The sequence below is a fragment of the Rhinolophus sinicus genome, chromosome 5 (genome assembly GCF_057876585.1).
Source record: "Rhinolophus sinicus isolate RSI-liver-muscle chromosome 5, RSI-T2T, whole genome shotgun sequence".
NCBI lineage: Eukaryota > Metazoa > Chordata > Mammalia > Chiroptera > Rhinolophidae > Rhinolophus > Rhinolophus sinicus.
The window spans coordinates 58526897-58550821 of record NC_142505.1 but is presented as its reverse complement, the minus strand read 5'-3'; the positions used below and the strand labels follow the sequence as shown (position 1 = coordinate 58550821).

Genomic DNA, 23925 nt, shown 5'->3' with positions numbered 1-23925 from the left:
GGAGTAGAGGGGATGGCCCTAGAGTTTAGCTCTGACTCCAATATTTACTAAGTGTGAGATTGTGAGATTTTGCTCAACTGCTCTGAGCCTCAGTTTCCTTATCTGTAAATTGGAGACATCAATACATGTACCGTATGTCCTGGGGTTTCATGAATATTGAATTGGTCAGTGCATGTGACATGTTTAACATGGTACCTGGTACATAACATGTGCTAAATCCAGTGATAGCTCTCCAGGTTACCAAAGCCAGAGAATGAGTCCATCAGTCACTCCAGAAGCCACAGCAGCAGAATCCTTTGATAACTGCCAAGAATTGGAAATGGATCATTTCTGAAATGAGCTTGTGTAAATTACATATGAGTAGATTTTAGGTCTGGAGTGAAAAAACTTGAGTTTGCTCAACTTCTCAGGAGAACCTTTCTACAGCATAAGGTGTGTCCTTCCCTTTTATAATAACGTGGTTACAGACATACCGAGGAATCAAGAGTTACTAAGCACACTCCCAACAGACAAGACGGCAAAAGGATTGGGTGGGCTGAACTCTCCCCTGGGATTCTCTCTGCAAGGTCCAAATATTGACTAACCAGCTCAGAGTTTGCTGCAGATATGTGGTGCAACAGCTTTGAGCAATGTGTTTCAATCTTTATCCAGAGAGTGTAGGAAATATATTTTTAGCTTGATTACTAAATGGAGAAACGTGCGTTTGAAATGCATGCCTCAGGAGTTCACTAGGGAAACAAGACTCAGTGTTTATTACTATCAGGAAGTGTGTTTTCTTCATATATTCCAGGTTTTCAGAATACTTTTGATTTTCAAGCATTCTGCTCTGTTCTATGAATAAAATTCTACTTGTCTGAGCAGATATGCTGATTTTAGGGGGCCGTGGTTGGGAAAATATGACCATGATGGACTAGAGCAATATAGAGATCATATCAAGATACCTAGTGTTGGAGGAAAATGCACTTTATATTAAAAGTGGGTTTGACTTCCCCTTGGCCTCAGTAATGAGTCAGACTTTTTTCAGTTGCAAGTGATGGAAACTAACTGAAACCAGTGGAGGCAAACAGGGAATTCCCTGGCTCTTGTAACTGAAAATTCCAGCGGCTTCATGGCTGGATGGATGCAGATTCTCAGTCAGTGACCTAAGGAGGTCAGTGATCTCCTCACTCTCATACCTCTGTGTTGCTTTTATTCTCAAGCAGGCTCCCCATTTGGGTAGCTGGGCTCATATCCTGCCAGCTTGACATCCACACAGAAAACGATTTTCCAAAGTGTTTAAGCAAAAGCTCTGAAAATTCCCTCTGGCTGGACCTGGGTCACTTGTCCCTCCCACGTTCATCCGTCAAGAGACTGGTCTCAGCATCACCTGACCTGCATAGACTAGAAGACTCCCCAAAGGAAACAGAGACATTGATATCAACAGAGGAGGGCATGGACCCTGGGCAGGGAAATGCAGTGAATATCCTTACGTTCTCTTCCTCTGACTCAGGATTCTGTTTCCCATTACTGCTTTATGCCCAGGTTTCCTAGAAGACAATTCTTCCACACACTATTATCAGCTACCCACAAGAGATTTGAGTCTTGCCCACAAATGATGTTCCTTTGGCCACCATTTACTTTTTCGGAACCACATGAACCTCAGCGACATCTCAGTTCTAGCTGTTGACTGTCTCTCCCCATGTGATTAAGTGTCATTTGGAGATTTTCTCTTTGTCACACTGGCTCCATTTTGCCTCCTTAATATCCATAAGTTTGTCACTTAAGTCTCGCAATCCTCTTATAACTGTAGAAGGAAGGGCAATGCCCATGGTTGCAGGCAGCCAGGAAGAGCTTGTTCTAGGATTGCCTGGGAAACATTCTCTGGCAAAGTATAGAATGGACCCACAGTACATCTGAGTTCACCAGAGCAGTTCACCAGAATGATTTGCTTGAATCCCATCTGCAAATTGCACTTAAAGAGCTAATTGTATATGAGTTTACAAATGAGAATCACTACCCTTGTGTGGAGCAATTTGCTTTATTAAATGAGAAATGACATGGTATGTGATATGCTTAGCACGTTCAAATTCACAGTTATACAGATAGTGGAGAACCTCCCAGACTGACCACTGCTCAGTGGATAGCGGAATGTCACAAGGTTTGGAAAGATCCTCAGACACCAAAACGGGGACATTTTAATGATGTATATTTTCTTCAGCACGGTGCCTCAGAACCTTCTATCGGGTTTATTTTTTAAAATTAACATTTATTGACTGCTTGCTAAGTGTCAGGTACTGGAAAGAACCCATCCACTCCTCCAAATACCCTATAGGGAAGGGACTGTTATTCCCATTTTTCAGTTATGGAAACTGAGGAACTGTGAGATTAACTGGTTTTTGGTGACATAGCTGGACCATGATGGAATTTCAGGACATTGGACCCCAGGTCCCAAGCTTTAATATGCTACATAGGTCTGATGCGGTGATCAGTTTGGATATTTAGAAATTATCCACTGCTACCTCCTATTTTTTATAATTTTATTTTTTAGCACATTTTTAGGTTCACAGTAAAATTGAGAGAAAGGTACAGAAATTTTTTCATGTATCCCCCCCAACACAAACACACACACACACACACACACACACACACACACACACACACGCATAGCCTTTCCTCACCAGACTGGTACAGTTGCCACAACTGATGAACCTACATTGACAAATCATTATTACCCAGAGTCCATAGTTCACGTTACGGTTCACCATTGGCGTTGTACGTTCCAGGGTTTGGTCAAAAGTATCTGTCATGATGCTATCACACAGGGTATTTTCACTAAAAATCCCCTAAATGCTCTCTTCTCCATCTATTCATCTCTACCCACTGCATCCCCCAACTCTAACAGCCACTGAAATGTTTGCCTTTTCCAGAATGTCATAGAGATGGAGCCATATAGTATGTAGCCTTTTCAAATAGGCTTCTTTCACTTAATAATACATATTTAAGCTCCCTCCAAATCTTTTTATGGCTTGAGAGCTCATTTCTTTTTAGTACTGAATAATATTCCATTGTCTGGATGTATCACAGTTTATTATCCATCACCTACTGAAGGTGTCTTGGTTGCTTCCAAGTTTTGGCGATTGTGAGTAAAGCTGCTAGCAGCACCCATGTGCAGGTTTCTGTGTGGACATAAGTTTTTAACTCCTTTGGGTAAATACCAAGGAGTGTGATTGCTAGATCATATGGGAAAGAGTATGTTTAGTTTTGTGAGAAAGCACAATGTATCTTCCAAAGTGGCCGTACGATTTTGCATTTCCACCAGCAATAATGAGAGTTCCTGTTGTTCCACACCCTCACCAGCATTTGGGGTTGTCAGAGTCCAGATTTTGGCCATTCTAATAGGTGTGCTAACCTGCTGTTTTTAAAATATGACTGTTCATTAAATATCTTTGTATGCTTTCTACGTGCTAGATATTAGATGCATGCAATGCTTTAAGAATTTTTGAGAAATGACTCCCAGATAGCACCTGAAATGAAAAGCAACAATAACTAAAAACTATTGACTGATTACTAAGTGCCATGCCTTGTGTTAAACGTTTTACCTGTTTTCATCCTCTCATTTATTTAATCCTCATGCAAACTTCCAGAGTTAGATACCATCCCTGTATTAGAATAAGGAAACCAAGGCCTTGAGAAGACATTTGCTTACGGCCATCCAATAAGTAAGTGACAGCACTAAGAACTAAGCACAGGTAGTTTGGCTCCATAACCTTTGCTTTTGACCTCTGGGTCACACCACACAGCATGCCATGCCACCCCAGTCCTGCCAGTCACTGGCCAGAACCAATGAAGCCCCATGGGAACCCTATCCATTTTAAACTCAGTGTTCCTCAATTATCATGCAATAGTGTTTTCCCTTTTATTTTTATAGGCCATCACCTAATACAACTTTAAATGGTAGGTATTTCATTTTTAAGTTCACTTGCAAAGCACAAAAGTTTTGAAGAGTGAGATTTTGTCACTGAGGAATATGACAGAATGCTACATTGTCGGTTCATTCAACAGATTTCCTAAGAGGCTGTTGGTGCCAGGCTGTGTGCTAGGCATTGAGATGTGTGGTAAGACACAGACAGCTCCAAATGAATGCACACAGTTTGGTGATATGAACACAGACACGTGTAGGGCAGTGTTTTGAGTTTTGAAGTAGAGGGTATACCAACATGCCAAGGGACCTAGTCTGAGCTATCCACGACTGCCAGTGAATTGGGTCTTCTCTAGCAGGTAGTGGAAGACTTGTTCTCTAATCAAAGGGATCAGGTTTTGCAAAGTTGCGTACTTAGTGAAGAAACCTTTGGTTACAAATTAAAAAAAGAAACCATAACAGAGGTTTAGATAAGTAGCGGGTTGACCAGCGGTTAACATCACTGGCTCAGTTGCTCCAGTGTTACCAGTCTCCTTCTGTCTGTCTACTCTGCCATCTTAGTTGTTGGCAGTTCATAGTCATGCATTTTCCTTCATTGTCACAAGATGGTTGCTGTGGCTCCCGACAACACTAAGGTGGGAAGTAGAGTGGGAGTGAAAAAGACTTTTCCTGTAGTGGCACTCCTTTTAGTAACAAAGGGAAAAGTTCTTTTCCAGAAGTCTCCCAGAACCCTTCCCTTTTCATCTCATTCTCCAGTATTGATCACATGATGACACATATCCAGAAAGGAAGACAGGACACAAGCAAGTATCCCGCTTTTTTCTAACTTCTTTAAGGCAAAATGTACAAAGGAGATAGAAATGGCTTTGCACTATCTAATCCATAGTTTTTGCCACAGTGTGAAAGAGTGTGACAGACATATTTGGAGCGTCCTTAACCACGTGACTAGGTATTGTGACCAATCATTTGTGACCACATAATCATTAATTGGCCAGTTTGTTGGAGTTAATCATATAGAATGGGGTCACATGTCGGAGGCTGGGGAATTCCTGCCCCCTTGCTCATGAGTTTTGAAAACTCTTCCCAGAGAAATTAATAGACTGAAAATTGGCTTATCTGTTTCCCCTAGAGTTGTAATAAGGCAAATCTTTTTCATAACCTAAGACTCGACAATATGTTCCAAAGTTAGCTTTCAGGACTTCCCTTCAGACTAGGTAGCGATGTCGGCTGAACTCCATACAGCTTTTAGTGCTTTTGTCAACGACAGCTTATGGGCTATGGACAGTGCTGGCTATGTAATTTGCAAATCTCAGTGCAAAATAAAAATGTAGGGCTCCTTGTTAAAAACAAATAAATAAGAATTTCAAGATGGCAGGAGCAAAGCACTAAACCAAGCGCAGGGCCCTGTACAATCGCCCAGATTACAAGTCTGCAAAGGCAGCTTTGACTGAGGGTGACTGGTTCGCTGCTGAACCCTACACTCAGAGGAAGCTGACTTCACACTTTTGAATAGGCCTGGTGTGTATTATAATGCTGCGACTGGTTTGCTTAATGATTTTAGAAACTTCTTTAGCCTTTCAGTTGATTCAGTTTCCTCCTCTATAAACGGATGGTAGTATCATCTCTTTTATGTATTATTGAAAGGAGTAAACTGAATGATGGATGTTATGTTCTTATCATAGTACATTCCTGGTATACACTATGCTACAACCTCAATGAAATGTAGCTATGACCTGTCAATTTTGCTTATTCAGAAACTCAGTTTTACCATGTTAGACAGAGGATATTAAACTCTGAGGATATCCCCTTGCACATTAAACTCACAAGAGAACGATCAACAAATCAGAATGTCCATTTTGTCAGACGTAAAGAATTCATTAGACTTGGAATGACATCTAACATCAGTTCTTATTCAGAATTCACTTTGGAAACAATATTAGTTCAGCAGGTTGCTTTTGAACACAAAATCAGTATTTTCCTCAGATGCTGTGTCCTGACGTTTCCAAGACCAAATAAATTGAAATCTTTGGATTTAGCCAAGCTTCCCTTTTTGTAGGACTTGTCAGAACCTTTAGCATATTTACAAGTTCTGTGAATTCACAAGGTGATTTCCAAAGTTACCCAAGCATACATTATTGAATCAATGTGGTGATTCACTTTAGTACACATTTAACATAACAGAGTAATGTTTTATATGGGGGCACAGGCATGTGTAAACTACTGTTAGCCTAACCAATAGGAAAAATTAGCATTCAAAGCACCCTCAGCAAGAATCTAACTTCAGGAGTAGTTACTCAGACTTTTTGGTTTCCACTACTGTAATTTACATGATAGATTTTGTCAATTTTCAAAAGGGAAATAGAAATGCTTTTTTATTGTTAAAATTAGTGGTGTTCAGATATGTTATGAGCCAGAATGATTGCATGGCCCCATCACCTTTCCAACCAGGGAAGCCAGTCACCCAACCTCTTTGGTCCTAAGGTCCTATACCACTGTTGTCTCTTGACAGTCCTACAGTTAGCTGGTCCAGAGGATTGGGGTCTCAGCTTGTCTTAGGCAGAGTGAACATTTTAAGCAAGGGTATATACCACACCCTAAACACAGACTGGGACTTCCCAGAGCTTAAAAGAACTATATGCATTTCCATTTTTTCATGCTTATTTGCTATTACACATATGTGTGTTTGGCAGAATTTGGTCTAAGGCTTGCTCACATTAGGACTTCTTATTTGTCAACAGGGATGTGAGGTGGAGGATACACCTGAAGGATGGAAATATATGAGAAAACAACCAAACCATTTTGCACAGCCAAATGTTCTTAGGGCATTCACCATGTACTGTGTTTCCCTGAAAATAAGATCTAGCCAGACAATCAGCTCTAATGCGTCTTTTGGAGCAAAAGTTAATAGAAGACCTGGTCTTATTTTACTATAATATAAGACTGGATGTAATATAATATAACATAATATAATATAATATAATATAATATAATATAATATAATATAATATAATATAATATAATACAATATAAGACCCGGTCTTCTATTAATTTTTCCCCAAAAAACGCATTAGAGCTGATTGTCTGGCTGGGTCTGATTTTTGGGGAAACAGGGTAGTGCTTTCCTTGTTGTACAGTTCATGAAACTAGTATTCTCAGGACACACTTTGGCAAAGTGTGGAGTTAACTCACAAGCAGGAAGCTAAATTTTTAGGCAATATTTCCATCAGTCTAGAGTAGACAAGGACAGTTGATCTAGTTCTTTTCTGTTTATATCTTCATTTCCTGATCTTTGATGTAATTTATAAGGAAAGTGTTAAAGAGGCATCACAATGAAATCTCATTTCATTTTGCGTTTAATGAACTGCTTTTACTTAAAAGAGTAAATTGAGGAAGTTTGGGGAAAATGAAAGACATGGTCACTCCACTTGCATACTGATAGCAGATATGTGGGTGAAAAATGAAGCATTTAGGCATCATCTTGGTGTTTCCCATGTTTAAATGCTTCCTATTTGTAGAGGGACATTTAAATGACTGACTGAAAATTTCACTTTCAGAAACATGACACTGTAAGATACATCCTAAGATAGAAAATCCTTTGTGGTGAGAAAATTCACTGCTTTTCTGTGCCATCTACAACCAGCACACATCTAGTAATCAAAAGGAGAGCTGCACGGAGTAAATACAGTAGTGGACTTCTGCCCAAATCCTTTTGAAAAAAGGAAGTGGAGCTGGTCTGCTCTTTGACACACAAAAGCACATTGCTTTGTAATGGATTCCACAAAAGAAGCAAAAGCCAAACAAAGCAACATCTTTTTGCTCTAACCTACGTGCAATGTAAGTGAGATTCCAAGTATGCAAATGGTGGGAGGAAAGAAATGCATGTACACTGCCCCGATTATTGGATATTGTTTACAACATGAGTAGTAATTGCCCACAATTTGGATGATTAATGTGCACCACTTCTTTTTCCCTTCTTCCTCTTCTTTAATATTTGAGGCTCAGTCTGATTTTTATCTACTATTTCTTTTGTCATTTCTTTTTCTGTATAAGTTGTTCCAAGAACTAGCTCCATCTTCCACAAGCCCAAGATATTGGGGTGAAATATAACTTCAGTTTTCTCCATCTGGGCCAGTTGTCTCTTTCTAGACATCAGTAGGACTTTCTCATGTCCATCATGAGTTCGGTTTTCAAAGGACACCTGGTTCCATCCATTGATTCTCCTGGTCTAGGTGCTAGTGGAATTGGTGCCATTTTACAGCAATTTCTTCAAAGTGGACACTCCAGAGTCTCAATTTGGAACCCTAAGGCTGCAAACCACAATACTCAGCCTTCCTCCACCCACGTACTCCACCCCCTTCATGCAGGCCTACTATGAGTGAGTTTGTCAGTCTCACCACCCCTCTTCACATTCAGACAGGGATCTTGTTTAATTTGTCCTGTGTCTCCCTCCACTCCTCCCCAGGACCTGGGCCAGTGTTCCATCCAAGTAGGCTCTAGATGTTTGTTGACTAGTTGAATACTTTCAGAGGACTGTTTAGGGTACTACTGACAAAACGGCTTTGCTGCAGCTGCACATGAAGGAGGAGGCTTGGTTCTACAGGCTGGAATGAAGTACAGTGTGAGGATTTTGGAAAACTGGGGGCGGAAGGCACTATGGAAAAAAGAAGTGCTGATGGGAATTTTGTGTTCTATCTTTGCAGTTAAATACATCAAGTCTGTATGAACCTCAAGGCGTTGAAAGCAACACCATCTCATAAAAGTCTCGGCCTGCACTGTCCAGTGTGGTAGTCAGTAGCCACATGTGGCCATTAAAATTAAATACAAATTAAACATTCAGTTCCTGAGTTACACTAGCCACAGTCCAGGTGCTCAGCAGCCACATGTCACTACTCACAGCTGTGGGGGACAGTGCAGATGTGGCACATTTCCATCATCTCAGAAAGCTCTGTTGGACAGACTGCTCTAGGAGATGATGACCTCTTCATTTGTTTCACTCCTTGTTCACTCTACAAATATTAACTGAGCACCTACCTTGGTCTTGGTGCCACACTGAGACGTCTGGGAAATGTTTAAGAGCACAGACTCTGGAACAGCCTGGTTCAGCTGCTCACTCACTGTGTAACCTTGGCCAAGGCACTTACCCCCCACCCCCGTGCTTTATTTTAACTAGCTGTAAAGTGAACATCATAAAATTATCTCATAGGGTTGTTGTGAGGATTAAATGAGTGTGTTTGCATGTGTGTATAGGTATATAAAATGTATGTGTGTGTATGTATATATATGAGTATATATATGTGTAGGCATATACGAGGTATGACAGTTAAATTTGCAAACTTGTTCTCAATGATGTTGCTAACATTTTCGATAGCAGGGATTATTCATTATGAATTTGTACCAACTGGACAAACAGTTAACCAAGTTTACTATTTGGAAGGCTGTGCTGAACATGCTGTGTGAAAAAGTTAGACCACCTGAACTTTTCGCCAACAATGCATAGCTCTTGCATCATGACAATGCACCAGTTTACACGGTACTATCTGTGAGGGAGTTTTTAGCCAGTAAACAAATAACTGTATTGGAACACCCTCCCTACTCACCTGATCTGGACCCCAATGACTTCTTTCTTTACCTGAAGATAAAGGAAATATTGAAAGGAAGATATTTTGATGACATTCAGGACATCAAGGGTAATACAACAACAGCTCTGATGGCCATTCCAGAAAAAGAGTTCCAACATTGCTTTGAAGGGTTGAATAGGCAGTGGTGTCAATGCATAGCTTCCCAAGGGGAGTGTTTCGAAGGTGAATATAGTGATATTCAGCAGTGAGGTGTGTAGCACTTTTTTTTTAGGATGAGTTCATGAACTTCATTGTCAGATCTTGTATGCGTCTGTGTGTGCATCTATGTTTATATTCCTATGTGTCTTAAAACAGTCCTGGTACATATTCAGTGCTTGGCGAGTGGGAGCTCTTATTAGTAGTAGTAGATATTATTACACAGTGATGAACAAAACAACTATGGTTCCTGTGGTCCTGGAATTTACCATCTAATGGGAGCAGCAGACAATAAATAATTAAACAAATTAATAATTACAAACTATGTAAAAACTGCAAAGGAAATAAATGGGATGAAGTAACAGAGAACAACAGAGGCAAAGTTAGCTAGGAAAATTCTTAGAGGAGGTAACGTTTAAGTTAAACATAAAAAAATAGGGGAACAAAGAGGAGAGATGGCTGCCATGCAAAACGAGAAGGAGGATCAAGAACCCCAGGCAGAGAAAGAGGCTAATGTGATTATAACAGAGCAGACACAGGAGGAGGTCCAGATAAGGAGGCAAGGAGAGGTAAAGAAAAACAGTATATACAGGGCTGAAGCCAGTGATAAAGAGTATACACCAGGGGACAATATTTATATTATATGTAAAATGATCACTCTGGAAGCTGTGTGAGGCACAAATTGGAGGAGAGGGGCAGGAATTAAAACAGTGCACTAGAAGGCTATTTCAAGAGACCAGGGAGACTTGAGCAATAGGCATGGAAGTGAGGAGAAATGAGCAGTTTCTAGATGTATTTGACAGATAGAATTAATGAGACTTGCTGATGGATTATATGTGGTTGATAAGAGGGGACAGCCAGGCTGATACTCAGGATTTTGACTTGATTAACTGGGTGAATGGTAGTTTCATTTCCTGAAATAAAGAAGACCCGTAGAGAACATTTTTGAGGAAGAAAACCCAAAATTTCTTGATGACAAGTAGTCTGCTAGATATGGAAATCTGGTGTCCAGATGAAAGGCTGGGTTAGAGATAGGCACATGGGCATCATTAGCTCGTAGATCAGATTTGAGAGATAAAATAGGAGACCAATTTCTAGAAGGTAAAGAGCACAGCAAACTTTCTTACCAACAAAATAACCATTTAACTGAAGAAAATCTATCATCTATCTATTCTCTCTCCCTCTGTCTCTGTCTCTGTCTCTTTCCCTTTCTCCCTCCCTCCCTACCTATTTACATAGTTATATATACCTATCTATGTACAAGGTATGATTAAACAACATGGTGAATGTTTCAATAAAAAAAAATTATTACAGTAAAAGACACATTGCCATTAATCCCACTCAAAATACTCCCCCTGCTTTGAACACACTTATCCCATCATTCTTACCACTTTCTGAAGCAGTTCTGGAAGTCCTCTTTCATGAGTGTTCTTAGTTGCACTGTCGTGGCTGCTTTGATGTCCTGAATCCTTTTGACTTTGGGGAAGATCCAGAAGTTGCACAGTGCCAGATCTGGTGAATAAGGTGGATGAGGACACACTGTAATATTTTTATTTGACAGAAATTGCCATATACCAGAAGCGATGCATGACATGGAGTATTGTCATGATAGAGGATGATTTACGGCATACTTTAAAACACACCTTCTCTCAACCGTAGCTCACACCCTACTAGCTGCATGGAACAAGGTAAAATTTGTCACACACTATGACTAATGTTCTACTACTTTACATGGGATGTGCTACTTCCCATATTGAAGATCCCTGCCTTTCCGTTGGATGGCACTCGGCACCAACATTCACTGTACGTTTTGATTACAGTGGAAAGGCTCTGTGTCACACATCAATTCTGGTACATCAATTTCTGTCAAATAAAAACATTACAGCATGTACTCATACACCTTATTTACTGGATGTGGCACTGTGCGACTTCTGGCTCTTCTGCAAAGTCAAAATGACCACGAAAGCTAAATATTTTACATTGATTCAGGACATCAAGGCAGCCACGGCAGTGCAACTAAAGACACTCATGAAAGAGGAGTTCCAGACCTGCTTCAGAAAGTGGCAATAATGATGGGATGAGTGTGTTCAAAGTGAGGGGGAGTATTTTGAGGGGAATTAATGGCAATGTGTCTTTTACTGTAATAATTATTTTTATTGAAACATTCACTGTATTTTTGATAACACATTGCATATCTATACATCTATTTCTAATAAAATTCTATAAATATACAGTATTATATAAAATATATATAAAATTATACATATATATCTCACGTAAAGTCCTTTAAGTCTCTGGAAACTGTCCTAAGGGCATAAGCAAATGGAGAAATAGTCATTCAAATAAGTTACTAAATTCCAGTAAGAACAGTGAGAATTTGTGGTATTTGTGTTATGAGATCCCCATCCCAGCTACATCTATGGAATTACCATCGAAGGGACAGGCTACCAGCATTTTTCATCCTCCCAAAGCCCCATTTTGCAGAAGATCTATTCAGAGAAGACTAGGGCTCTACTCCTCCACCTAGCACTCACTTGTGGGATAGAAGTTATATGTGAGATATGGTGGCCAACAATGTGGGACTCCAATCATCCTTGAGCACCTCCTGGTAGAGCAGGAGACCCATGCCAGGAGAGTCAAGCTAAGAAGAACAAGGATCACCATCCTTCTCCAGTGCTGCTTATAGAACAGGTGGGTCACTCCAGGAGAAGTGGGCCTCTCTCCCCATTCTAAACTCCTGTGTAGTGTCATAGAGTTTCCAGGAGGAAAGGCAGGCCATTATAACTCTTCCTGAGGGGAGTGACCTTATTTGAAGCGAAACATGATCAATTCTTTGCCTATGGTGTTGTCAAAAACCATGGAGATCTTGGTGGAGAGCAAGAAGGAGGATGCTCATAGCTCCACAGTATTGGCAACAATGACTGAAAAAAAGTAGCACAATCAGAAATTTAACAAAGAGAAACATGGGAAGAGACAACCAAGAAGAGCCCTCCTGGGATTACAGTTAACTTTGGGGCTGGAAAGGCTGTACACAATCATGGATTGCACCCATCAGGCACAATCAGAACAGGTCATGGATCACACTTGAAAACGTTTCCCAAGCTGCACACAAATCCATCACAGAGGGCACAAGCTATCAGTGGCACTAGGGACAACCTCCAGCCAAACATTGGCTGAGCAATAAGCTACTCCAATCTAAGAGCAACTCCTAAGAAGATAGGCTTAAAAATTAAATCACATGTATCTCTGGCAGTCTGGAACTGTATGAATGACCAAGATTGCACTCTCTCAGGAGTGAATGGAGAGGGAAAATTAAAGCTACTAGTCCCTTGATTAACAAGGGGCAAAAATGTGAATTCCTTCACCTGTGATAGTAGCCTCCATGCTACTCATATATTCAGTAGTGAAGGCAAAAATCTAATTGCCAACAGGGCTTAAGCATAACCTTTGACCAATAAATGGTTCATGCCATGCCATGATTGACCACGAAATAGCCAGGGTAAAAGGCAAAAACAAGGAAAAAATAGGAGGAGTCTCTGAAGAGATCAGAATGCACACTGGAGGGAAACAGACTTCAGAGAGTTAGTTCAGCCAACTAACTAAACAAATAAATCAATGACTTGGAAAACAACAGCAACAATATTAACTCCCTGGGGGCTGGGGCAGACCTGGAATCGAAATCCAGAGTTGCTAAAATATATTATCTCAAATGTCCAGTTTTCAACAAAAAAATTTACAAGATATTCAAAGAGGCACAAAAGTGTGACCTGTACAACCAGAAAAAAACAAAAACAAAAACTAAAACAGACACTAGTAACTATTTTGAAGGAATCCAGATGTTGGATTTAGCAGACAAAGACTTTAAAGCAGGCATTATAAATATGTTCAAAGAACTAAAAGAGAGCATGTCTAGAGAATTCAAGGGAGTTAATAGGACAATGTTTTTACCAATAAAGAATGTTAATAAAGAGATAGGAATTATAAAATTGAGCCAAATAGAAGTTAAGGAATTGAAAAATATGATAACAGAAATGAAAATTTCACTAGAGAGTTTCAAAAATACATTTTATCTGGCAGAAAAAAAAGGATGAGTAAATTTGAAGATATTCAATAGAGATCACTCAACCTGAAAAACAGTAAAAAAACAAGAATAAAGAAAAATGAACAGAGCATCAGAGAAATGTAGGCCATCATTAAACAAATCAACATATGTAATGGAAATACTGGGAAAAGAGAAAATGAAGCAGAAAAACATTCAAAGAAATTATACCTGAAAACTTCTGAAATTTAATTAAAAAGTTAATCTAAACATCCACGAAGTCCAAGAAGTAAGATAAACACAAATAGACCAAATCCAGATACACAGTAGTAAAATATTTGAAATTCCAATATAAAGAGTTCTTGAAAGAGATAAATAACTCATCACATACAAGGACTCCAACAAAATGTACACCAACTTTTGATCACAAGCAATGGAGACCAGAAGGCAATAGGATGGCATACTTCAAGTGATGAAAGAAAAAAAAGTGTCAACCAATAATCAGCAAACTCTTTTAAAGATGAAGGTATAATATATATATATATATATATATTCCAAGATAAACAAAAGCTGAGAGAGTTTGTTGATAGCAGACCTGCCTTACAACATTTGCTAAAGGAAGTTCTTTAGTGTGAAAAGAAGTAATTTGGATTCATATGAAAAAACAAGGAGTGTCAGTAAAGGTAATTATAAAAGAAAATGTATAATGGTGTCATTGAAGGTGATGGAGTAGGAAACTCCAAGAACCAGTCCTGTTACTGCAAAAAAGAAAATACTATTGAGTAGGTATTAATAGTCAGAAGCAACTATTTGGCAAATATGGAGTCTAATCAAACACCAGCAGTGTCCAGGGAAGTGCTTAATGATGTAAGACGCTGGTAAATTTTGGTAAATTTTGCATTTTACAGGGAAGCTACTATCCTCTATTCCCAAGACCTGCAACAGGTGTCCATGGGGATGGCAACCTATGTTCCTGGCATGCCTTGAAGCTACCAGGTTGAACAGTAAGCACTCTGTCTTCCAAGGATCAGGTGTCTGTGTAGATCTGCCTGTCAGATCACTGAGGGACCAGTGTAGGAGTTGGTCATTGTTTCATCCCTCTCAGACTGAAGCAGCTTACCTAGCAGTATCTGTCAGGGGGAATTAAAAGAACAGAGTGTCTTTTCTTTTTCTTTCTTTATTGGATCCATGCATTCAGGAAACTGTCAGGCCATTAGCTGACTGCTGAGATGACAGAACAGAGACTTCAACGAGTGACCACACATGACAAGGAATACAATCCTCCCAAAATTAATTTGGAGAACTTACTAAAACAGATGACTATACCTCTCTACAAGAAGCATCAGCAATTCCTGGAGAAAGAGGATATCCTGATTCCCAGACTTACCACATTATGATATGAAAGTGTCCAGTGCTGAACAGAAAATTACAAAACATACAAAAAGTCAGAAATGTGTCTCCTGTTCACAGGGGAAAATAACCAATGGAAGCCCAGACATTGGACATACCAGACAAGTCTTTAAATTAGCTATGTTAACATATGTGAAGAGTTGAAGGAACCAATGGACAAAGACCTAAAGGAAATTGGAAGAACAATGCATGAACAAATAGGAAATGTCAATGAAGAGACAGAAATTTTAAGAAGTAATCAAATAGAAATGCCAAAAAATACAAAAGTTGGAATAAAAAAGTAACTAAAGGGGTTTAATGGCAGATTTAAACACCTGGAAAAATCTGCAAATTTGAAGAGAAGATAAGGCAATTGAAAATACCAATTCTGGGGAGAAAAAAAAAAAAAAAAAAAAAAGAAGAAAAATGAACAGCATCTAAGGGACCTATAGGACTCCATCAAGTGTACCAATATATGTCTTATGGAAGTCCTAGGAGGAGAAGAGAGAAAAGAGAAGAAAAATAGTTGAAGAAATAACAAAAGGAAACTTCTACATTTGATGAAATCTATAAATATACATACCTAATGAACTAAAAAAACTCCAAGTAGAATAAACTCAAAGAGATCCACATCAAGAAACATTCTAATCAAGCTGTCAAAAGCCAAGACAAAGAATCTTGAAAGTACCATGTTCCCCCCCCCAAAAATATGACCTGGCCAGACAATCAGCTCTAATGCATCTTTTGGAGCAAAAATTAATACAATACCCTGTCTTATTTTACTATAATATAAGACCAGGTCTTATATAATATAATGTAATATAAGACTGGGTCTTATATTAATTTTTGCTGCAAAAGACGCATTAGAGCTGATTGTCCAGCTGGGTCTTATTTTTGGGGAAACACGGTACCAAAAGAGAAGTGACTCATCACATACAAGGAATCCCCAGTAAGATTAACAGGCAATTTCTCCTCTGAAACTATGGAGGCTAGAAGGTAGTGGCATATTTATAATGCTGAAAGAAAAAAATGATGTGAACCAAGAACTCTGTATCTGATAAAAGTATCCTTTAAAAATGAAGAAAAAAAATTAAGACATTCCAAGATAAATTAAAGCCAGAGGAGTTCATCACTATTAGACCTACCCTACAAAAAATACTAGAGGGAGTCCTATAGGTACAATCCCATCACAGTAAAGGTAGCTACATGAAAGCTATTATTATTATATTTTTGGTCTGTTATACCTCTTTTTGTTTTCTAGATTATTTAAAAGGCAAATTCATAAGACAATAGTATAAATCTATGCTAATGGGCACACAATGTACAAAGATGTAATTTGTGACAATAACATAAGGTAAGGTGGAGAAGTGGATAGGACCAGAGTTAATGTATGCTGTATTAAAGCTGGGTTGGTATCAATTCAAAGTAGAATGATATAAATTTAGAGTGTTAGCTATAATCCCTATGGTAACTGCTAAGAAAATGACTAAAAATTATACAGGAAAAGAAAAGAAAGAATCAAAATGGTACTAGAGAAAATTTAATCAAAACAAATGAAGGCAGTATTGGAGGAACTGAGGAACAAAAATGGTATAGAAGACATGTAGAAAATAAATAGCAAAATGTCAGAACTAAGTCCTACATTATCAGTACTAATTTTAAATCGAAATGGATTAAACTCACCAGTTAAAAAGGATAGCTTGAGGGTCTCCCTAGCTTAGGGATCTCCCTTTGACAGAACGGGTTTTTTTCAAATGTTCCAACTATATGCTGTGTACATAAACACTTTAGATTCAAAGATACAAATAGTTTGGAAGCAAAAGGATGGGAAAAGCTATACCATGCAAATAGCAACATAGTAATATCAGATAAAATTGACTTTAAAACGAGAGCTAGAAAAGGGTCAGGCACTCAAAGAAAAAGCAGTGCTGGAGAAGAACAGACGGTTTTGGATGGAACTCTGGGAATTCTCAACTTTAGAGGTTAGAGAGAGGGAAAGAATCTTGAGAGGGAGATTCTCAACCTTGAGAGACTGTCAAACTACAATTTCTTCCTGGGTTTTACAGATCATGCTGTTGTGTAAACATGCACTTTGGAATCCTTCACCATCAGCCCTAAAAATGCATGCAGTTCAACTGTATCCTTTCACTCTTAGCCTCACCAATTTGACAAATGAGGAAACAAGGACATGAACAGAGACTTCCCCAAAGTCAGAGAAACAGTAACAGAGCTGAAACTACCCCCCACCATATACAGAGCAACATTATAGAGGCACTGTGTTACTTCTCCTTCTCTCACACTACTAAATCTTTGTCTTATTTTGGGAGCCTCCGAGGTAGACTTACAAGAGTGCAGTCTGCTTGGAACCCTGGTAGACAGTTTTCAAGAGTTTGAATCAATAGAACGAATTTGGGTTGACTGTATCTTAGCTGTGTCATGTGGGTGACTGGTTAACTTCCCTGAATCTTAGTTTCCTCATCTGTGAAATGGAGAGAACCACAATCTGGGGGAGGTATAAAAATAAGGAAAGAAGCAGGAGCACAGAATTCCATAGGGTTTAGCCTGTATAATACCTGGAGCCCATCAGATTCATTTGAAAATCACAGTCACACTCTCCTGCCCCTTGAGGGCACCATGAAACATTTAAGATGTAATGTCTTTGCAATGAGAATTGACCTTTATAGGTAGAAAGAAGCAATTTTGGAGAGTTCAGTGAAAATACCATGCTGTGTTTCAAGTGCCAAAGAAGAACCACCACAAAATCTTCAAAGTTTCCAGCAGTGATTCTAATCATATCACAGGTTTCATTAACATCTACCATGAAACAAATGTGCAAACATTGCCCTGACATGAAAATGCCGGTGATTCTACGCTACCCTGAAAACTAAACTGCTTGTTGGCATTTAAATATGCCATAACCTAAATGGCTGTAGGCATTTAATAAATGCCCCTATTTTTTTTTTTTTTTTTTGAGTAAACCACCTACAGTCAGATCCTCTCAACCTCAGGAAGACAATGGGAGTTTAACAGAGATGAGCCTAGGTATATCCTTTATAACTGTCTTCATGCTGCCCCTTCGGTGTTCCCAGGATAAGAATCTGACCCCAGTACAACCCCAGATTCTACCACAGTAGAATCAGGTTGATATGTTAAAAAACAAAACAAAACAAAACAAAAACAGAAAGAAAGAAGGAAAGAGAGAGAAAGAAGGAAAGAAAACTATTATGTCTGGTAATCGTTTTTACAATAGCAAATCGATTTCACAATAAACACACATTGAAGCAACTCTACTCATAACATAAGCAATGATATGAAAGAAGATTAGGTAGTTTGGGAAACAACAGGACCCTGAGTGGGGATACACCATAGAGTTCCACACAACTTGCAAAAGCAAAGTGACTGCAACTTGGACCACTTTTCAACTCTACTTAAAAAGTTATTATCAGGCACTCCCTATTGCTGATACCATGGGAGCTTCAGGTAAACATTTTGTTCCTAATAACTTACAGTATGTTATAGCATTGTACTGGGCTCCAGAGTTAACCCATAGGTTTCATATCTGGGCAACCGGAAACAGTTACTAAGCTCAGTAGAAGATGGAGATTTGGGTGGTGCTAGTTAATTGTTTTCTAAGTTGTCAGAAGAAAGAAAATTACAGATGGAGTGGAAGTTTCTGCTTTCATACTGAAAAGATAAAATGTTAAGGTATGGATAAGTCTAGAATAGTTAGGTGCTACAAAGAGTGATTTTTGACTCACCATTTGACAATATTCTCCATAAAACTCTGTAAGTGAAGTAAACTGAAGTTCTTAATGCATTTTCTTGGAGGAAATTTTCTCCTCTCAGTTTAGGTTGCCTAATGAAGGTAAGGAGTATCATTACAGCCACACCTTGCTTTACTGTGCTTTGCTTTATTGCACTTTACAAATATTGTGCTTTTTGCAAACTGAATGTTTGTGGCAACCTTGTATTGAGCAAGTCTATTGGCGTCATTTTTCCAACAGCATTTGCTTACTTTGTGTCTGTGTCACATTTTGGTAATTTTTGCAATATTTAAACTTTATCATTATTATTATTATTATTATTATTATTATTATTATATTTATTATGGTGATATGTGATCAGGGATCTTTGATGTTATTATTGTAATTGTTTTGGGATGCTGCGAACCGTGCCCATATAAGGAGGCAAACTTAACCCATAAAGTTTGTGTAAATTTCGACTGGTCTGCTGACCAGCTGTGCCCCCATCGCTCTACCTATCCTCTGGTCTGCCTGTTCCCTGAGACACAACAATATTGAAATTAGGCCAATTAATAATCCTACAATGACATCAAAGTGTTCGAGGGAAAGGAAGGGTCACATGTCTCTCACTTCAAATAAAAAACTAGAAATGATTCAACTTAGTGAGAAAGGCATTTCAAAAGCTAGGCCTCTTGTACCAAACAGTTAGCCAATTTGTGAATTCAAAGGAAAAGTTCTTGGAGAAAATTAAAAGTGCTCCTCGAGTGAACACGGAAATGATAAGAAAGTGAAACAGACTTGTTGCTGATATGGAGAAAGTTATAGTGGTCTGCATAAATGATCACACCAGCCACAATACCCCCTTAAACCAAAGCCTAATCCAGAGCAAGGCCCTTACTCTCTTTAACGCTAGGAAAGCTGAAAGAGGTAAGGAAGCTGCAGAAGAAAAGTTTGACGCTAGCAGACGTTGGTTCATGAGGTTTAAAGAAAAAAAACTGTCTCCTTAACATAAAAGTGCAAGGTGAAGCATCAGGTGCTGATGGAGAAACTGCAGCGAGTTACCCAGGAGATCTAGGTAAGGTAATTAATGAAGGTAGCTGCACTGAATAACTGACTTTCAGTGTGGATGAAACAGCCTTGTATTAGAAGAAGAAGCCATCTAGGACTTTCATAGCCCATGAGAAGTCAATGCCTGGCTTCAGAGCTTCAAAGAACAGGCTGACTCTTTCATCAGTGCCAAATGTAGCTGGTGACTTTCAGTTGAAGCCAAAGCTCATTACCATTTTGAAAATCCTAGGGCCCTTAAGAATTATGCTAAATCTACTCTGCCTCTGCTCCAGAAATGGAACAACAAAGCCTAGATGACAGCACATCTGTTTACAACATAGTTTATTGAATATTTTAAGCCCACTGTTGAGACCTACTATTCAGAAAAAAGGATTCATTTTAAAATATGACTGCTCATTTACAATGTACCTGTTCAGCCAAGAGCTCTGATGGAGGTGTGCAACGAGATTAATGATTTTTTTCTTGCCTGCTAACACAACATCCAGTCTGCAGCCTAGGGATCAAAGAGTAATTTCAAATTTCAAGTCTTAATATTTAATAAACACATTTCATAAGTCTGTAGCTACCATAGATAGCATTTCCTCTAAAGAATCTGGGCAAAATAAATTAAAAAAACTTCTGGAAAGAATTCACTATCCTAAATGCCATTAAAGCATACCTAATTCATGGGAAGAAGTCAAAATATCAACATTGACAGGACTTGAGAAGCAATTGATTCCAGTCCTCATCGATGAATTTGGGGGGTTGAGGACTTCATTGGAGGAAATAACTGCAGGTGTGGTGGAAATAGCAGGAGAACTAGAATTAGAAGTGGAGTCTGAAGATGTTACTTAATTGCTTCAATCTCATGATACAACTTTAATGGATTAGGAGTTGCTTCTTAAGGATGAGCAAAGGAAGTGTTTTTTTCTTGAGATTGAGTCTACGCCTGGTGAAGATGCTGTAAAGATTGTTGAAAGGACAACAAAGGCTTTTAGAATATTTCATAAACTTAGTTGATAAACCAGGTGCAGGGTTTGAGAGGATCGACTCCAATTTTGAAAGTTCTACTGTGGGTAAATTGCCTTCAAACAGCATTGATGCTACAGAGAAATCATTCATGAAAGGAAGAGTCGATTGATGTGGCAAACTTCATTGTTGTCTTGTTTTAAGAAATTGCCTCAGCCACCCCAACCTTCAGCAACTGCCACCCTGATCAGTGCGCAGCCATCAACATCAAGGCAAGACCTTCCACCAGCAAAAAGATTACAACTTGCTGAAGGCTCAGATGATGGTTAGCTTTTTTTAGCAATTAAGTTTTTTAAATTGAGTTATGCACATATTTTAGACATAATGCTATTGCACACTTAATAGACTACAGTACTGTATAAACCTAACTGTAATATGCACTGGGACACCAAAAAAATTCATGGACTTGCTTTATTGCAATATTCACTTTATTGCGGTGATCTTGAATTGAATCCGCAATATCTCCATGGTATCCCTATACTACTGAGAAGTAGAAGAAATTAAAATAGGAAGAATAGAAAGAAAAGGTAATCATAATAAATTTCAATGCCATTATTCATTACATCACCATTTTAGGCCTTTTTCAATGGTGCTAATCAACTCTTCAATTAAACCTGACTGGTACTATTCAAAAACCGAAAAGAAATTAATGACATTTATATGCAAAATTTTTTCTCAAAAAAATCTGTTCTTGCCTGTATATGGTTTCTTTTTGTAAGTTCGTATTTTCAGTTTATTAATATTACATCAAAACGTAATATTCATTCTTTTCCCCCCCAATGATATGAATCAGCTTACCACAATCCATTTCTTTTTCGAATAAATACAGGGAAACAGGGTTGAATTTATTAAAAACAGTCTAAAAACAATTTATTTTGATTAGAGCCTAATCTTATCTTGAGTTTTCCTTATTAGATTGCAAGTCCTTTATCCGTCAGATCTCTATTCATTAATACATTAAGCCAAAAATCATTAAGAGTCCTGCCTCATTATAAATCACCAGAACTAGCTTTCCATGCTGGAGCTGTACACTGACAATAGCTTCTGGGGCATGATAACATTTTCTTTAAATGCTCATGTTTTATCTGATCAGTATCTTATCATCATTGACAAGTCCCCAAATCAGACTGACTACTGAGTGTGTCCATTCAAAAACAAATAGCATTGCATATTGTTTTGAACAACTGCCTTAAGAGCAAAAGCATATCATCTTCTCAAGTGCTTTTTCCCATCATTAACTAGTTATTCTTTCCAATAACCTTATGACAGAGGCAATTGTAAAGAAAGTAGAAATAAAAAACAAATTCTACCAAAAACAAAACAAAACAAAAAAACAACTATCAGTGGTTACATGTTGCCAATGTCATGTTCTGATGGGAACAAGTGCCTTTAAATGATTCATGTCTTTTGATGGTTACACCCCAGCAGGGCTGATCAGATCAATAATGCTACTTAAATTGCTGGGAATCTGAGACTGAGTTAACAGTTAGGAACAAAATCCTTTCGTCCTCATTTCAGTCAAACCAACCAGCCAGCCAAAGGCCTCCTACAAGGTGATAAAATTGGCAGAGCTGTGGTGTCAGATGTTCCAAATGTCCTTACAGGGAGGAAAATCATCCTTGGGCTCTCATTGTCTTGGATCATTAGCTCTTCTGAGCATGCGATACAAGCTCTGTGTGGCATCTCTCTCCCAAAAAATACACTTAGAAAAACTTCCCCCAGTTAGAGCCCATCATTAAAACTTACCTTGTCTTTTCAGGTGAGGAAGTACAGACCCAACAATGTGAAGTCAAATGCACAGGTTCACATAACTCTTAACTTGCTCCTCTTCCAATGATTCCTTGGTGACTCTGGAGAGGGCCGAGGTGACCTCAGGTCTTCTTCACCTGTTCTAGGAAACAATAGTACTCCAGTTCTAAATAACATTCAGCAACATTTGTTGAGTCCTTCTATGTGCCAGGCACTGTGTTATTCATTCTTCTCTTCCATAGCACAGGTGTTAAGTCTGAAAAAGAATCAAAGTGGCAATCTTACCTGTTGATATGGTCTGTTGGTGAAGTTCCAGACAACATTGTTCTGCTTTTTCTTTTCATCAGATAAAGAGAACAGACCTCTAAAACAGTTCTAGCTCTACTCAGAATGCTTAACGTTCCTCTGATGCTCTTGAGACCAAGCCCAGTTCCCTGCCTGGTGTTAAAGGCCCACGTGTACATGGGAACTTATGTCCAGACTCATCTTTCTAGACCTCTGTGCTCAAAACAAACCATTCTACTCACTCTGCACCAAAGCATTTTTAAAAACACCAAACAGAACCATTGTTCATTCAAGCAATTCTCACCCAGAAATTTACTGTAGTTTTATCCATCCTTCAAAGCCTGGATCATATCGCCCTTCCTCCCTGAATCCTATCCTGATTACCTAACTCAAAATCCCTCTCTGTCTCCTCTTAATTCCTACAGCTCATAGGGCAATGCCCAATTGGGGGGCTGATACTTGATGGTCTTATTTTATCTCTTCATGCCTGCATGACTTAACACTGCTGATCTAGTTAAGCTTTTTGAGGATAGCAAGCATGCCTATGGTTCATTATACACCCTCATCCACTTGATAGATTTGTTCAAATGAGGGCTAGTAAAAATGGCCTCTCTTCAAAGGAATCCCAAATTATTTCTATTGTTAGTAGTTGACTATTAACAGAAAGCCCAGTCTATCCACATATTGAAATCCTTGAATCTGCCTTGAATGTGAATCCCTTCGCCAAGAATACTCTCGTTTTTATTTTCTTCCACAGTCCAGAAAACCTTGGAAGGCTGCCTTATAGGGTGATGGAATGAAAAACCAGACCAAACCAACCAGACATGGGCTCCTTCTATAAATGAACATTCCACAGCCCAAGACAGAGCATCTTCCATTTCACTGCTTAGCCCCCAAATGCCTGCTGGTTATAATTAAGGACTTCAAAGTCTCCCAAACACCCTTTTAGAAATGACTGCTCCGAATACAAAA

At 38.8% G+C, this 23925-nt stretch overlaps 1 long non-coding RNA gene across 5 annotated transcripts in view; it reads right to left on the bottom strand.

Moving 5' to 3' along the window:
• The window catches only part of LOC109461181 (uncharacterized), a 363848-nt gene that overhangs the window by 54786 nt on the left and 285137 nt on the right, over window positions 1-23925 (bottom strand). For all 5 annotated transcript variants that reach the window (XR_016021313.1, XR_016021311.1, XR_016021314.1 and 2 more), the window contains one exon: window positions 22666-22924. This is a non-coding gene — a long non-coding RNA (uncharacterized LOC109461181). The remainder of the gene's footprint in view (window positions 1-22665; window positions 22925-23925) is intronic.